We start from the raw sequence: 17,200 nt of genomic DNA on the forward strand, positions 1-17,200 counted from the left end.
TGCTGGTTCTGCCGGCTATTCTACTTGACAGTAACAGATATTCCTTGCTGTACAGTGCTCTTTGTAAAGAACACGGGATACTCACAGCTGCTCAGGAGCAGGGCTCTGGCTGGCCCAGTTGAGCCACTATGCCAGTTGTGAAAAAGGTTTCACAGGGCAGCGGAAACGTCAAAAGCCACTTACCCTGGGCAAGACACTTTACCAACTAGAACTCCAGGATTCTGATTTCCAAAAATGGAAATAAGAGCCTCCTTTTGCCTTTCTTCCAATAGTATATATTAAAGAGCTTGGGAAACCATAAGATGTTAGCTTCAATGTCTTAGTCCCTCCTTGGGGACTCAGTTTTTTAGCAGAAAAATGGGAATAGAGCAAGCCGTTAAGACTGTCATCTATAAGTGCCTCACCATATTGTGTTCCTAATCCCCATTGTGCCCAGAGAGGATCACTGTGGCTCAGCTACAATGTGGCAGAGCATGAGACTCTTGCATCTGGCAGTGGCTTTAGGGGCTGCTGGAAAAGAGAGTGACAGAGAAACTAGTGGAAAAATATCTTCCTTCACCAGCTCTTACCAAGCGTTTTGTCTGCAACACCCAAGTCCTCAGAGTGTGACTACAAGATGTCAAACAGCCTGTCACTTGTGGTTCCCATGTGGCATTTGGGTGAGGAAATATAAGGTTAGTGCCTTTGTTCTTGATGTGCCTTCCTCAGGAAATCTTTAGGACCAAAGTCCAGATGTCTGGTGTATAAAGCAGACTAGATGTTCTGCCTTAGTCAGGAAGCAGTAGTCGGGTCATGCTAAGGAAGCAGCTGAGAGTTGGGCAAGGTTGAAATTCCTGGATCATAACTGCAGAAGGAATGAGTCACTCATCTGAGCCAGGGAGGCCAGGAAGGCAGAGCCAGACGTAAAGGCAGGCAGTGCACAAGAAAGGGAGGGGCATCCTGTGACCAGGCCAGCAAGCTGGCCTTCTATGACACTACTGATCTGGTTTTCTTCCTGGATCCTGTGTGTGTGTGAGAGTAACTGCCCCTCTCTGTGCCTACCTGCCTCTGTTGTAAGGGAAAGTGTTCATGGTTGGCAGATGCTCACTTCAGCTCACCACGGGTCACTTTTACTGAAGGGTTGGTTTGGCAGCAAAATAACAGGAATAAACTTTTTAGGATGATGAATATATTTTGCACCTTCACTGTGGTTGTGGTTTCTTGGGACTATATTTTTCAAAACTCTGAATTTATTCTCAGTATTTCAGAGAAAAAGTAAGCAGAAAACCAGGAAGGATATACATGACCTGAACAGCACCATTAACTACTCTGACCTAATTAAAAATTAAAACAAAAAACAAAAAACAAAAAAACCCACATCCAATAATAGCAGTATAAGCATTCCTCTTGAGTGTGCATGAAATATTTACCAAGATATATGGTATTTTGGGCCATCAAACAAACCTTACAAATTGAAAAGAATAGAAATAATATAAAGCATCTTCTTAGACCACAATATAATTAAGCTCAAAATCAAACACCAAGATGTCTGAAAAATGCCCAAATATTGGAAATTTTAAAATATGTTCCTAAATACCCTATGAGCCAAAGAGGGAGTCTTAGGAGAATTTTAAAAATACATTAAGTCGAATGAAAATAAAACTATATGTACAGAAATCTGTGGGATTCAGCTAAAGTATTTCCTTGAGGGAAATTTATAGCATATTTTAAATGTTTATATTAGAAAATAATATCTAAAATCAATAACCAAAATTTCCACCCTAGGAAACCAAAGAAAGAAGAGCAAGTAGAATTTAAAGAAATTGAAAAGGACCCCACTCCCCTCCCTCCCCAAACTCCCACCTCTTTCCTCCTTCCTCACTCCCCACCATCAGAGAGCACACAGACCCACACATCATTTTACAACAGGTTTATTTTATTTTGATCACCATGGGGCACACCTTGTGGGGTGTAAAATGTACTCTAGACCCTTTTGGCTATTTTTCTGGGGTTAGACCTCTGGAGACCTCTCAGCTTGCCCTGAAATTACTGATTGCTCAGTGAGACACTGAAGAAGGTAGAGGTCTCCTCACTGTTTTGGTCCTGCTGTGGCTATTTTGATGGAGTTCCTCATTCAGCTGGTCACAATGGCAGGATACTGTTGGCCCACTCCCTTCCTCAGGTTTTCCTGAAGCAGTGGTCTTTTTGGGAGAGACGTTTTTCCTGGAACTTCCTTGAAGGGTTCCTTTTCCCTTCTTAGTTGTCTTGGGAATCTGGAACAACAGGGAGATCTCAGAAGGGCACTGGTTTGGGGAAAGAGGATGGAGGAGGGGTGGGAACAGGGGCTTCATGAGAAAGGCATGGGCTGAGGTGAGGGTTGTGCTAGGTGAGAACAGGGCAGGAGTCTTGGGAGAGAAGAGTCAGGGTCAAGAAAGGGAGGAGCCCAGGTGGTTCATTTATCTTGATAGGGCTTCTGGATCTAGGTTGAGAGGGGGGCTTTCCTCTTCCTTGCCACTTTGGTGATGGCAGGTAATTGTTCCAAAACTGGGCTGGAGGCTTGTCATTTCCTGGTCATCTTCGCCAGCGTCTCTCAATTGTCTACTCCAGGCTGCCTGGTTTCCCTATACATACCCCTCCCAGGACAATGACGAGCGAGACCCCTGAGCTATGATTAGTTCAGCAAGCTACTACTTAGCCAATGGTTGCCCTGTCGGGGAGAAGGGCTTAGATATCACAAACCACCTTCAGGACATTGTCGTGGGAGGGAGTGGGGAGGAGAGAGAGGAGGAGAGGAGGAAGGATGAGGAGGGGACGGAAGGATGAGGAGGAAGCCAGAGTGGTCTGGTTGAAGAAAAGAGGGGCATTTCTTTAGAACTGCTAAAGAGCTTTCCCAAACAGATAGTGCTGCTCCTTTCCTCCCATGTTCAACTGGGGTGGGTGACATGGCACGGAGAGAATTATTCCTCCAAGCTTTTCCCTCAGGTCACTCCATTTCAATGCTGCTTTCTGTTTTCTCCTGCCATTCACCACTATCCAGTTTTTAAAAAAATTATTATTATTATTATTATTTTACCAGAAATCTCTCCAAGATAATCTGGCTGTATTTAAGTCTATGTGTAGATGTGAATCACCATTCTTTCCTCCTAAAAATTTCTCTTATACATCTTGAAGACCACTCACTTGGCTACTACCAGGGAACTTTTCCATTGTACCTCCTTTTCCCAGTGTCCACAGGGGTTTCCCAGTCTCCTGGGGTTTCAGTTTTTCCCAGTCTGAAATCACTGCTTTCAGGCTGTCAAACTTCAGTGAATACACTTCCTCCACTGGATATCTTATGAATCTTGTTTCAACTGTGGGGTCATGCTTATCTCAGCAGGTGTAGTACCCAGGCTTGGATTTTAACAGTGTAGGGTGGGAGGGGCGGAGCAAGATGGCCGAATAGGAACAGCTCCAGTCTCCAACTCCCAGCGAGAGCGACACAGAAGACCGGTGATTTCTGCATTTTCAACTGAGGTACTGGGGTCATCTCACTAGGGAGTGCCGGACAATCGGTGGTGGTCAGCTGCTGAGGCCGGACCAGCGAGAGCTGAAGCAGGGTGAGGCATCGCCTCACCTGGGAAGCGCAAGGGGGAAGGGAATCCCTTTTCCTAGCCAGGGAAACTGAGACACACAACACCTGGAAAATCGGGTAACTCCCACCCCAATACTGCGCTTTAAGCAAATGGGCACAACAGGAGAATATATCCCACACCTGGCCGGGAGGGTCCCATGCCCATGGAGCCTCCCTCATTGCTAACACAGCAGTCTGCGGTGATCTAACCGCAAGGCAGCAGCGAGGCTGGGGGAGGGGCGCCTGCCATTGCTGAGGCGTAAGTAGGTAAACAAAGCCGCTGGGAAGCTCGAACTGGGTGGAGCTCACAGCAGCTCAAGGAAACCTGCCTGTCTCTGTAGACTCCACCTCTGGGGACAGGGCACAGCTAAAAAACAACAGGGGAAGCAGCAGAGGCCTGTGCAGACACGAACGAGTCTGTCTGACAGCTTTGAAGAGAGCAGAGGATCTCCCAACACGGAGGTTGAGATCTGAGAACGGACAGACTGTCTGCTCAAGTGGGTCCCTGACCCCTGAGTAGCCTAACTGGGAGACATCCCCCACTAGGGGCAGTCTGACACCCCACACCTCACAGGGTGGAGTACACCCCTGAGAGGAAGCTTCCAAAGTAAGAATCAGACAGGTACACTCGCTGTTCAGCAATATTCTATCTTCTGCAACCTCTGCTGCTGATACCCAGGCAAACAGGGTCTGGAGTGGACCTCAAGCAATCTCCAACAGACCTATAGCTGAGGGTCTTGACTATCAGAAGGAAAAGTATCAAACAGGAAGGACACCTACACCAAAACCCCATCAGTACGTCACCATCATCAAAGACCAGAGACAGATAAAAACCACAAAGATGGGGAAAAAGCAGGGCAGAAAAGCTGGAAATTCAAAAAATAAGAGCGCATCTCCCCATGCAAAGGAGCGCCGCCCATCGCCAGCAATGGATCAAAGCTGGTCAGAGAATGACTTTGACGAGATGAGAGAAGAAGGCTTCAGTCCATCAAACTTCTCAGAGCTAAAGGAGGAATTACGTACCCAGCGCAAAGAAACTAAAAGTCTTGAAAAAAGAGTGGAAAAACTGACAGCTAGACTAATTAATGCAGAGAAGGTCATAAACGAAATGACAGAGATGAAAACCATGACACGAGAAATACGTGACAAATGCACAAGCTTCAGTAACCGACTCGATCAACTGGAAGAAAGAGTATCAGTGATTGAGGATCAAATGAATGAAATGAAGCGAGAAGAGAAACCAAAAGAAAAAAGAAGAAAAAGAAATGAACAAAGCCTGCAAGAAGTATGGGATTATGTAAAAAGACCAAATCTACGTCTGATTGGGGTGCCTGAAAGTGAGGGGGAAAATGGAACCAACTTGGAAAACACTCTTCAGGATATCATCCAGGAGAACTTCCCCAACCTAGTAGGGCAGGCCAACATTCAAATTCAGGAAATACAGAGAACGCCACAAAGATACTCCTCCAGAAGAGCAACTCCAAGACACAAAATTGCCAGATTCACCAAAGTTGAAATGAAGGAAAAAATCTTAAGGGCAGCAAGAGAGAAAGGTCGGGTTACCCACAAAGGGAAGCCCATCAGACTAACAGCAGATCTCTCGGCAGAAACTCTACAAGCCAGAAGAGAGTGGGGGCCAATATTCAACATTCTTAAAGAAAAGAATTTTCAACCCAGAATTTCATATCCAGCCAAACTAAGTTTCATAAGTGAAGGAGAAATAAAATCCTTTACAGATAAGCAAATGCTTAGAGATTTTGTCACCACCAGGCCTGCCTTACAAGAGACCCTGAAGGAAGCTCTAAACATGGAAAGGAACAACCGGTACCAACCATTGCAAAAACATGCCAAAATGTAAAGACCATCGAGGCTAGGAAGAAACTGCATCAACTAACGAGCAAAATAACCAGTTAATATCATAATGGCAGGATCAAGTTCACACATAACAATATTAACCTTAAATGTTAATGGACTAAATGCTCCAATTAAAAGACACAGACGGGCAAACTGGATAAAGAGTCAAGACCCATCAGTCTGCTGTATTCAGGAGACCCATCTCACATGCAGAGACATACATAGGCTCAAAATAAAGGGATGGAGGAAGATCTACCAAGCAAATGGAGAACAAAAAAAAAGCAGTGGTTGCAATCCTAGTCTCTGATAAAACAGACTTTGAACCATCAAAGATCAAAAGAGACAAAGAAGGACATTACATAGTGGTAAAGGGATCAATTCAACAGGAAGAGCTAACTCTCCTAAATATATATGCACCCAATACAGGAGCACCCAGATTCATAAAGCAAGTCCTTAGAGACTTACAAAGAGACTTAGACTCCCATACAATAATAATGGGAGACTTCAACACTCCACTGTCAACATTAGACAGATCAACGAGACAGAAAGTTAACAAGGATATCCAGGAATTGAACTCATCTCTGCACCAAGCGGACCTAATAGACATCTATAGAACTCTCCACCCCAAATCAACAGAATATACATGCTTCTCAGCACCACATCGCACTTATTCCAAAATTGACCACATAATTGGAAGTAAAGCACTCCTCAGCAAATGTAAAAGAAAAGAAATTATAACAAACTGTCTCTCAGACCACAGTGCAATCAAACTAGAACTCAGGATTAAGAAACTCAATCAAAACCGCTCAACTACATGGAAACTGAACAACCTGCTCCTGAATGACTACTGGGTACATAACGAAATGAAAGCAGAAATAAAGATGTTCTTTGAAACCAATGAGAACAAAGATACAACATACCAGAATCTCTGGGACACATTTAAAGCAGTGTGTAGAGGGAAATTTATAGCACTAAATGCCCACAAGAGAAAGCAGGAAAGATCTAAAATTGACACTCTAACATCACAATTAAAAGAACTAGAGAGGCAAGAGCAAACACATTCAAAAGCTAGCAGAAGGCAAGAAATGACTAAGATGAAAGCAGAACTGAAGGAGATAGAGACACAAGAATCCCTCCAAAAAATCAATGAATCCAGGAGTTGGTTTTTTGAAAAGATCAACAAAATTGACAGACCGCTAGCAAGACCAATAAAGAAGAAAAGAGAGAGGAATCAAATAGATGCAATAAAAAAATGATAAAGGGGATATCACCACCGACCCCACAGAAATACAAACTACCATCAGAGAATACTATAAACACCTCTACGCAAATCAACTAGAAAATCTAGAAGAAATGGATAATTTCCTGGACACTTACACTCTCCCAAGACTAAACCAGGAAGAAGTTGAATCCCTGAATAGACCAATAGCAGGCTCTGAAATTGAGGCAACAATCAATAGCCTACCCACCAAGAAAAGTCCAGGACCAGATGGATTCACAGCTGAATTCTACCAGAGGTACAAGGAGGAGCTGGTACCATTCCTTCTGAAACTATTCCAATCAATAGAAAAAGAGGGAATCCTCCCTAACTCATTTTATGAGGCCAACATCATCCTGATACCAAAGCCTGGCAGAGACACAACAAAAAAAGAGAATTTTAGACCAATATCCCTGATGAACATCGATGCAAAAATCCTCAATAAAATACTGGCAAACCGGATTCAGCAGCACATCCAAAAGCTTATCCACCATGATCAAGTGGGCTTCATCCCTGAGATGCAAGGCTGGTTCAACATTTGCAAATCAATAAACGTAATCCAGCATATAAACAGAACCAAAGACAAGAACCACATGATTATCTCAATAGGTGCAGAAAAGGCTTTTGACAAAATTCAACAGCCCTTCATGCTAAAAACGCTCAATAAATTCGGTATTGATGGAACGTACCTCAAAATAATAAGAGCTATTTATGACAAACCCACAGCTAATACCATACTGAATAGGCAAAAACTGGAAAAATTCCCTTTGAAAACTGGCACAAGACAGGGATGCCCTCTCTCACTACTCCTATTCAACATAGTGTTGGAAGTGCTGGCTAGGGCAATCAGGCAAGAGAAAGAAATCAAGGGTATTCAGTTAGGAAAAGAAGAAGTCAAATTGTCCCTGTTTGCAGATGACATGATTGTATATTTAGAAAACCCCATCGTCTCAGCCCAGAATCTCCTGAAGCTGATAAGCAACTTCAGCAAAGTCTCAGGATACAAAATTAATGTGCAAAAATCACAAGCATTCTTATACACCAGTAACAGACAAGCAGAGAGCCAAATCATGAATGAACTTCCATTCACAATTGCTTCAAAGAGAATAAAATACCTAGGAATCCAACTTACAAGGGATGTAAAGGACCTCTTCAAGGAGAACTACAAACCACTGCTCAGTGAAATAAAAGAGGACACAAACAAATGGAAGAACATACCATGCTCATGGATAGGAAGAATCAATATCGTGAAAATGGCCATACTGCCCAAGGTTATTTATAGATTCAATGCCATCCCCATCAAGCTACCAATGAGTTTCTTCACAGAATTGAAAAAAACTGCTTTAAAGTTCATACGGAACCAAAAAAGAGCCCGCATTGCCAAGACAATCCTAAGTCAAAAGGACAAAGCTGGAGGTGTCACGATACCTGACTTCAAACTACACTACAAGGCTACAGTAACCAAAACAGCATGGTACTGGTACCAAAACAGAGATATAGACCAATGGAACAGAACAGAGTCCTCAGAAATAATACCACACCTCTACAGCCATCTGATCTTTGACACACCTGAGAAAAAAAAGAAATGGGGAAAGGATTCCCTATTCAATAAATGGTGCTGGGAAAATTGGCTAGCTATAAGTAGAAAGCTGAAACTGGCTCCTTTCCTTACTCCTTATAGGAAGATTAATTCAAGATGGATTAGAGACTTAAATGTTAGACCTAATACCATAAAAACCCTAGAAGAAAATCTAGGTAATACCATTCAGGACATGGGCATGGGCAAGGACTTCATGTCTAAAACACCAGAAGCAATGGCAGCAAAAGCCAAAATTGACAAATGGGATCTAATTAAACTAAAGAGCTTCTGCACAGCAAACGAAACTACCACCAGAGTGAACAGGCAACCTACAGAATGGGAGAACATTTTTGCAATCTACTCATCTGACAAAGGGCTAATATCCAGAATCTACAAAGAACTCAAACAAATATACAAGAAAAAAACAAACAACCCCATCAGCAAGTGGACAAAGGATATGAACAGACATTTCTCAAAAGAAGACATTCATACAGCCAACAGACACATGAAAAAATGCTCCTCATCACTGGCCATCAGAGAAATGCAAATCAAAACCACAATGAGATACCATCTCACACCAGTTAGAATGGCAATCATTAAAAAGTCAGGAAACAACAGTTGTTGGAGAGGATGTGGAGAAATAGGAACACTTTTACACTGTTGGTGGGATTGTAAAGTAGTTCAACCATTATGGAAAACCGTATGGCAATTCCTCAAGGATCTAGAACTAGATGTACCATATGACCCAGCCATCCCACTACTGGGTATATACCCAAAGGATTATAAATTATTCTACTACAAAGACACATGCACACGTATGTTTATTGCGGCACTATTCACAATAGCAAAGACTTGGAGTCAACCCAAATGTCCATCTGTGACAGACTGGATTAAGAAAATGTGGCACATATACACCATGGAATACTATGCAGCCATAAAAAAGGATGAGTTTGCGTCCTTTGTAGGGACATGGATGCAGCTGGAAACCATCATTCTTAGCAAACTATCACAAGAACAGAAAACCAAACACCGCATGTTCTCACTCATAGGTGGGAACTGAACAATGAGATCACTTGGACTCGGGAAGGGGAACATCACACACTGGGGCCTATCATGGGGAGCGGGGAGGGGGGAAGGATTGCATTGGGGAGTTATACATGATATAAATGATGAATTGATGGGTGCTGACGAGTTGATGGGTGCAGCACACCAACATGGCACAAGTATACGTATGTAACAAACCTGCACGTTATGCACATGTACCCTAGAACTTAAAGTATAATAAAATAAAAGAAAAAAAAAAAGAAAATGTGGCACATGTACACCATGGAATTCTATGCAGCCATAAAAAACGATGAGTTTGCGTCCTTTGTAGGGACATGGATGCAGCTGGAATCCATCATTCTTAGCAAACTATCACAAGAACAGAAAACCAAACACCGCATGTTCTCACTCATAGGTGGGAACTGAACAATGAGATCACTTGGACTCGGGAAGGGGAACATCACACACTGGGGCCTATCATGGGGAGGGGGGAAGGGGGAGGGATTGCATTGGGAGTTATGCCTGATATAAATGATGAATTGATGGGTGCTGATGAGTTGATGGGTGCAGCACACCAACATGGCACAAGTATACATATGTAACAAACCTGCACGTTATGCACATGTATCCTAGAACTTGAAGTATAATAAAAATAAATTAAAAAACAAAACAAAACAAAAAAACAGTGTAGGGCGAATGAGGCAGATTTTCACCTGTCAGAAATCATGCAGGATGTTTGCATTGTAGAAAAATACAACCTAAAACTGATGAGTTCATGGAACAGGTAGTGTTGAGTAGAATAGATCAACACTGTACCTGTGGTTCTGTCCAGTGTAATAAGTGTTTTTCAAAAAAGGCCTTCAGATTGGAAAAAGACAAGTAAAACTGTCTTTATTTACAGAAAATAAGAGCATATGCAGACAATTCTATCAATCTTAAAAATGCTTCTAGAACTAATAAGAGTTTAGCAATGGCACTGGATATAGGTCATTATACCTGTGTTTTTATACTAGCAATGAGCAATTGGCAATTGAGACAAAACAATGTAATTTAAAACAAATATTAAATGGATAAATATGACAGAAGATGTATAAGATCTGTCCATTGAAAACTATAAAACATTACAGTGATAAATTTAATGAGAAACTAAGTAAATAGCGATATAAACTTTATTCATTAGTCAAAAGACTGAATATTAAGAAGTCACTTTCCCCCAAGGTTTTTGAAAGATTCAGTGCAATCCAAATCCAAATTCCAGAAATGTTTAAATAGAAATTGGGAGGCTGACTCTAACATTCATACAGAAGTATAAAGGCCCTAGAATAGCTAAAGAAAACTTTAAAAAATAGAACGAAATTGGAGGGATTACCCTGCTTCATTTCAAGGCTTGTAAACTAACAATGATAAGTATAGTGTGGAACTGTCATAATTACAGCAATACATCAACAGAAAAGAATAAAGTCCAGGAATGAATCCACATGTATATGCATCTATAGATAACTAATTATTGATAAAGATGCAAATGAAGAGTAGAGGAGAGAAATTATAGTGTATTCAACAATTGGGTCTGGAACAATTGGATATCCACATGCAAAACTAAATTTCAATCCTCTATCTATCTATCTATCTATCTATCTATCTATCTATCTATCATGCAAAAAGGGAACGAGAGAAAGACAAGGATAGATATTTTAAGGAACTGTCTCAGGTGATTCTGAGGTCTGATACATCCAAAATCTGGCCTGTCGGCCAGCAGGCTAGAAACTGACATAGCATTTTTATGTTCCAATCTTGTGGTAGAATTCCTTCTCCAGGAAACCTTGGTCTTTTAAGACCTTCAACTGATTGTATGAGGCACACCCACATTATGGAGGTAAACTGCTTTACTTAAAATCAACTGATTTTAAACGCTGATCACATCTACAAAATACCTTCACAGAAACATCTAGACTAGTGTTTGACCACACAACTGAATACTATAGTCTAGACAAGTTGACCCATAATACTAACCATTGCACATGCCTTGCCCCATATAAAAGTGTAACTCAAAGTGAATCATAGCCCTAAATGTCAAAAATACTTTTTTTCTAGAAGAAAACAGAAGAAAAATTTGTTCCCTGGGGTTATGTCTTAGTTAGCTTTGACTTCCATAACAAAATGCCATGGATTGTGTAGCTGAAACAACAGAAATTTATTTATTTTTCAGTTTTGGAGACTAAAAGTCACAGATAAAGGACTGGAGGTGGTCCTGTAGACGGCCCTTTCTCATTACATCCATTCTTGGCATTTCTTCTGTGTATGTGCATGGAGAGAGGGAGGGAGGAAGGGTGAGAGAGAAAGAGAGAGAGAGAGAAAGAGAGAGAGAGAGAGAGAGAGGTCTCATGCAAGCACAACAGTGCTTTCTTGTGTCCCTTCTTATAAGCACACTAATTCTATGGGATCAAGGCCCCACCCTTACGACCTCTTTTAACATTAATTACTTCCTTAGAGGCCCCACCTCCAAATACAGACATACTGGGGCCGAAAGCTTCAAAATATGAATTTGACAGAGGACACAAGCATCAGCAAAGAATAGACACACAGATTAATAAAACAGGATAGGGCTCAGAAATAGACCTGCACACATATAGTCAGGTGATTTACAACAAAGGCAATAATGGTAAAACTATAGTTTTCCCAACAAATGGTGCCTGAACAATTGGACATCTATAGACACATAACAATAACTTAGACATATCCTTACATATTTCAAAAACATTAACTCAAAACACATCATAGACCTAATGCAAAATGCAAAATCCATACAACTTGTGTAAGAAAACATAAGAGTAAATCTATATAATTTTCAGTTTGGTGGTGAGTTTTTAAATTTATCACCAAAAGCAACATCGATGAAAGAAAAATTTGCCAAGTTGGACTTTATTAAAATAAAAATCGTATGCTGTTCAAAAGACGGTGTTAAGAGAATAAAAACAGAAGCTACAGACTAGGAGAAAACATCTGTAGTATACATATGTGGTAAAGAACTTGTCTCTACAATATACACAAATTCTTAAAACTCGACGATAGAAATAAATGAAAACAGTCAAAGATCTGAACAGACACTACACCAAAGAAGATATACAGATGGCAAATAAGTGTAACAAAAGTGCTGAACGTCCTTTGTCATTAGAAAATTGTGTACTAAAATGAGATACCACTACACACCTAATTAGAATGTCTACAATAATAATAAAAAAAGACCAATTGCTGGTGAAGATATGGAACAAAAGAAACTCTCATTCATTAATGGTGGAAATGCAAAATGGTACAGGCACTTTGGAAGACAGTTTGGCATCTCCTTACAAAACTGAACAGTCTTATGATAAGATTCAGCAATCCTACTCCTAGGTATTTACCCAACTAATTTGGAAACTTATGTCTACATAAGAAATTGTATATTAATGTATACAATAGCTTATTTGATAATCACCAGAAACAGGGGCATCCAAGATGTATTTCATTTGGTGAATGGATAAAAAAACACATAGATTAAAAAAACAGAATAGAGCCCCAAAATAGACCTGCACACATATAATCAGGTGATTTACAACAAAGGCAATAAAGGTGAAAGTATAGTTGTTCCAACAAATGGTATATGAACAACTGGGTATCTAAACAAAAATAATAATAAATAGCCTAGACAAATCCTTAGGTATTTCACAAAATTAACTCAAAATACACCATAGACCTAATGCAAAATGCAAAAACTATACAACTTCTATAAGAAATCATAAGATAAAACTTACATAACTTTGTTTGTTAAAGAGCTTTTAAATTAAACACCAAAAGCAAAAGTAGCAATGAGTACACCTAGCACCCAGAAGTAGATTTCTAGAACCACTTCCCATTGAAAGGAACCAGATATTTGGAGAAATGGCTTATTTACGACTGGGGCAGGGAATAAATCTGATGACCCTGGGGCATTTTGTAGCCCTAGAAATTAAGGGCTAAAGAATATGATAAAGGACATCACAGTGTTGCAAATCCAGACTATGGAAAACTGGAAAGAACACAAGATCTGTTTCTTTCCAACAACAACGAAGCAATGGCAAGAAAACAGATCATGTGGAGGGGACCTACAGGTGATAAAAGATTTAATTACAAAAAATCACTACGTAATACTATTTTTGGGTACTCATTCAAAGAAACAAATTTTTATAAAGTATAAGTCTTCCAGATAAGTGCATAAAACAATTGAACATTTCATAATCATTTATTTAATTTTTCAGAAATGAGAATTGTATTGGGTTTTTGTTTGTAGTGATTGTGACCCAGAGGTCACTACAATCACGGGTGCTGCAGCCACCCAGGGAACACCTCGCCTGGTACCCGCAGCCATTCTCTGCAAGGGGTATGGCTGGGTACAATGTCCTCATGTTTTAAAAATGAATATTGAATTATTTAGAGATGAAATGGTATGCTGTCTTTGATTTGCTCCACATTATTCCAGCAACTGAGATGCAGGTAGGTGAGTGTCTAACTGGAACCAGATTTGCCGTGTATTTAAAGTTGTTGATGCTGAGTGTCAGGTATGTTGGGTTCATCATGTTAGTCTCTCTATTACTCTATATGTGTGAGGCTTCCCTGATAAAACACACACACACACACACACACAAAAACAAAATAAAAACGTTTTTTCTCGTAAATATCATGCCATTAAAAATAAAATCCTAAGTGAAACTATTTTGTAGAAATAAAATCCTAAGTGAAACTATTTTGTAGAAATAAAATAAATAAATGACCAAATTGATCCAAAAAGAAAACTTGAATTAAATGACACAAACTGAAACTACAATACTGAAAGCTCAAGCCACCCTCAAACGTTCCAGGTTAGTCAGCTTTGGAGGCTGATTCCGCCTGATCGAGGAAAACTAACCATCATCTTACCTCAACTCTTCCAAAGCACGCAAAATATAGACAATTCTTCAATTCATTCTCCCAGATTAACCCTCCTGGATTCAAAAATCAGATGAGGACCACCCCCGACTCCCGATGGAAAAAACACATAAACAAGCTCTCTTACATAGCAGCAAATATGTAATTTATGTAAATTAGTAGAATATTAAATGAACAAACAAGCTCTGCCCAAGGAAAGAAAACATGATTTAACATTAGAAAAAAAAAGTCTCACTGTAATTTTTTACATACAAAATAGAGGAGAAAAAATTTGATCACATACATCAATGGGTACAGGAAAAGCTTTTGGAAGAAACTCAATATGAGTTCATGGTAAAAATATTTAGTTAACCTATATTGAAAGAGAACATTCATTTCCAAAAATCGACAGCAACCAAATGTGAAAAGTTCAAAGAATTATCATTAAAGGCCGGAACAAGAAGTAGATGTAGGCTATTATCTCTACGTTTTAAATCATCACTGAGACACAAAGTCAGAGCTATAAGTATCATAATAAATAAAGGGCGTGAATATAAGAAAAATACATAATGTTTAGTGATAATACCCTTATCATTCTTGAGAATTAAAAGAAAAAGGCATGTGGAATATCCAAGTGAATGGGTTTTCAGAACAAGGTGTACAACAGATTACTATAGCAAAATCAAACTCTCTGCCACACAATAGGAATAACTATTAGAATTAATTAATTTCCATTAATTAGAACAATTAATAGAAAATATGCCATTTGCAATAGCAACAAAATCCAAGAATTACCAAAAAAGAACCCTAAGAAAAATGTATAAGGTATTTCTAGAGGAAACTATCAAAGTATACTGATAGATTCAGGTAAAAGGAATTTGAAATAAGTAGAGGACCATAACATATTCATTGATCAGGAGCAGAACATGGTAAAAATGTCAATTCTGCTTAAATTACTTACAATTTATTGTCTTACCTGTAGCTGCCAAAATTACAGTCAAATTTAGGCTGCTGTTCTCTGCTTCCCAAATCAACTCTGGAAAATTATATTAGAGAAAAAGAAAGAAAGAAAAAACAACAATATCAGCAATAAAATCTAAGCAACAAAACACAGAAAGTCCTGGGTGAGACTGAGGACTGTACTTTGAACTGGTACTTGTGTTTGGGGTGGTGTCGATTGGAGAGGGGTGGGCTGCAGGGATGTTGGAGAAGTCTTTAGCCTGCCTAGACGTCAGATGACAGAACGAATAGGATGAACGTTTTAAAATTTCCACTTCACTGCATTGCGCAATCTGAGGCAGCACCTCAAAACACGATTCCAGCAGCCCTAGGGTAACAGCAGGACAGCAGGAAAATTGGCTTGGTTAAGGCAGTATGGTTCCAGAGATCTGCTAATTACAACCCGAAACCAACTTAGTGGGTGAGGACTGGCATTATCATCATCATCATTATTATTATTATTTTTGAGACTCTCGCCTAGGCTGGAGTGCAATGACTCGATCTTGGTTCACTGCAACCTCCGCCTACCGGGTTCAAGCGATTCTCCTGCCTCAGCCTCCAGAGTTCTGGGATTACAGGCATCCACCACCACGTCCGGCTAATTTTTTAAATTTTTAATTTTTTTTGTATTTTTAGCGAAGACGGGGTTTCACCCTGTTGGCCAGGCTGGTTTCGAAAAGAATTCTTTTAACAGAACATAAATAGTAGAATAGAAGTTGAATAGGGTATCAGAGTGAATCATGCAAACTAAGGGTAGGTATTCTTTCACAGAAATAAATATATATGTTGCCACCTACATATATCCTCGAAAGATATGTAAAATATATTTCTTTGAGGAAAAAAGGTTTGCAAAGCCCAGCTCTGGCTAAGGAGGACTCCCTGTGGGAAGGTGTGCATCTTCTCCCAGAGGTCACTACAATAACGGTTGCTGCAGCCACCCAGGGAACACCTCGCCTGGTACCCGCAGCCATTTTCTGCAAGGGGTACAGCTGGGCAAATGCTCAGAGGTGAGAGAAAGAGAGCATCTCCAACCCATCACTTAAACAAAGAGCCAGGACCCAGGAGGAGGACCCTCCTGAGTGAAGACTGAGGGTCCGCTCCCGCACAAAGAGGAGCCACAGAATCCAACTTAGTCCCTCCTGTCAGCCCTGGAAGATCCCAGCGGCCTTGTCGCCCAAGGGCACCTCTACTCCCACTGTGACCTCAGGGGACTTGGAATCAGAACCTTGGTCTGAGGGGAGCAGATACCATCCGCAGAGAACAGGGGTCCAGGCTATGCAAGGAATCAAAGTCAGAATTCTGAGGGAGGACTGAGGGGCACGCCTACATCAACCCCTACCTCCGGGACCTCTCGCCTCCTCCCCCAACCCAACTCCCACCCTGGCGGAATCAGGTTCTGCCCCTACTGTCAATCCAGGTGGCCCCGATGTGACATCACTGACTTGCGCATTGGGGATCAGAGAGACGCGAGGTGGTCAGTCTGACCAGCAGCTTGAGGTTCACGGAAGTAAGCAGGTGCAGGATCTGTGAGGAGGCAAGGTGAGGGCAGGCTGTGCCAGGCATCAAAGTCAGGACCCTAAGAGAGAGCTGAGGGTCCCCTAGGCCCATTCCTATCCCCCACCTCATTCCCATCCACACTCCTAACCCAATCCACACCCCCATTCCCTACCAGCACCCCTCTACCCCCAACCCCGATTCAAACCCCCACGCCCATCCCCTACCCCCACACCCGCACCCCCACCATCCAACATCCGGATCCCCATCCGGGCAGAATCCCCGGTTCTGCCACCGCTTTCAACCCAGGAAAGCCCCAGGTGCCCGGATGTGATGCCACTGACTTGCGCATTGGGGGTAAGAGAGAAACGAGCTTCTCTGTCTGACCGGCACCTTGGGCTTGGCGGAGGGTAACGGGCCAGGCCCTGTGAGGAGTCAAGGTGAGAGGCTGAGGGAGGACTCAGGA

At 41.2% G+C, this 17,200-nt stretch overlaps 1 long non-coding RNA gene across 1 annotated transcript; it reads right to left on the bottom strand.

The window, feature by feature from the left end:
- Positions 1-1,894: 1,894 nt before the first annotated feature.
- LOC115898763 lies at positions 1,895-15,648 on the bottom strand. Its single transcript, XR_004058441.1, has 2 exons — positions 15,218-15,648; positions 1,895-2,252 (listed from the first exon to the last, which is right to left on the bottom strand). It is a non-coding gene; the product is annotated as an uncharacterized LOC115898763 (long non-coding RNA).
- Positions 15,649-17,200: the final 1,552 nt, after the last annotated feature.

This window comes from Rhinopithecus roxellana, chromosome 7 (assembly GCF_007565055.1).
Source record: "Rhinopithecus roxellana isolate Shanxi Qingling chromosome 7, ASM756505v1, whole genome shotgun sequence".
NCBI classification, from domain to species: domain Eukaryota; kingdom Metazoa; phylum Chordata; class Mammalia; order Primates; family Cercopithecidae; genus Rhinopithecus; species Rhinopithecus roxellana.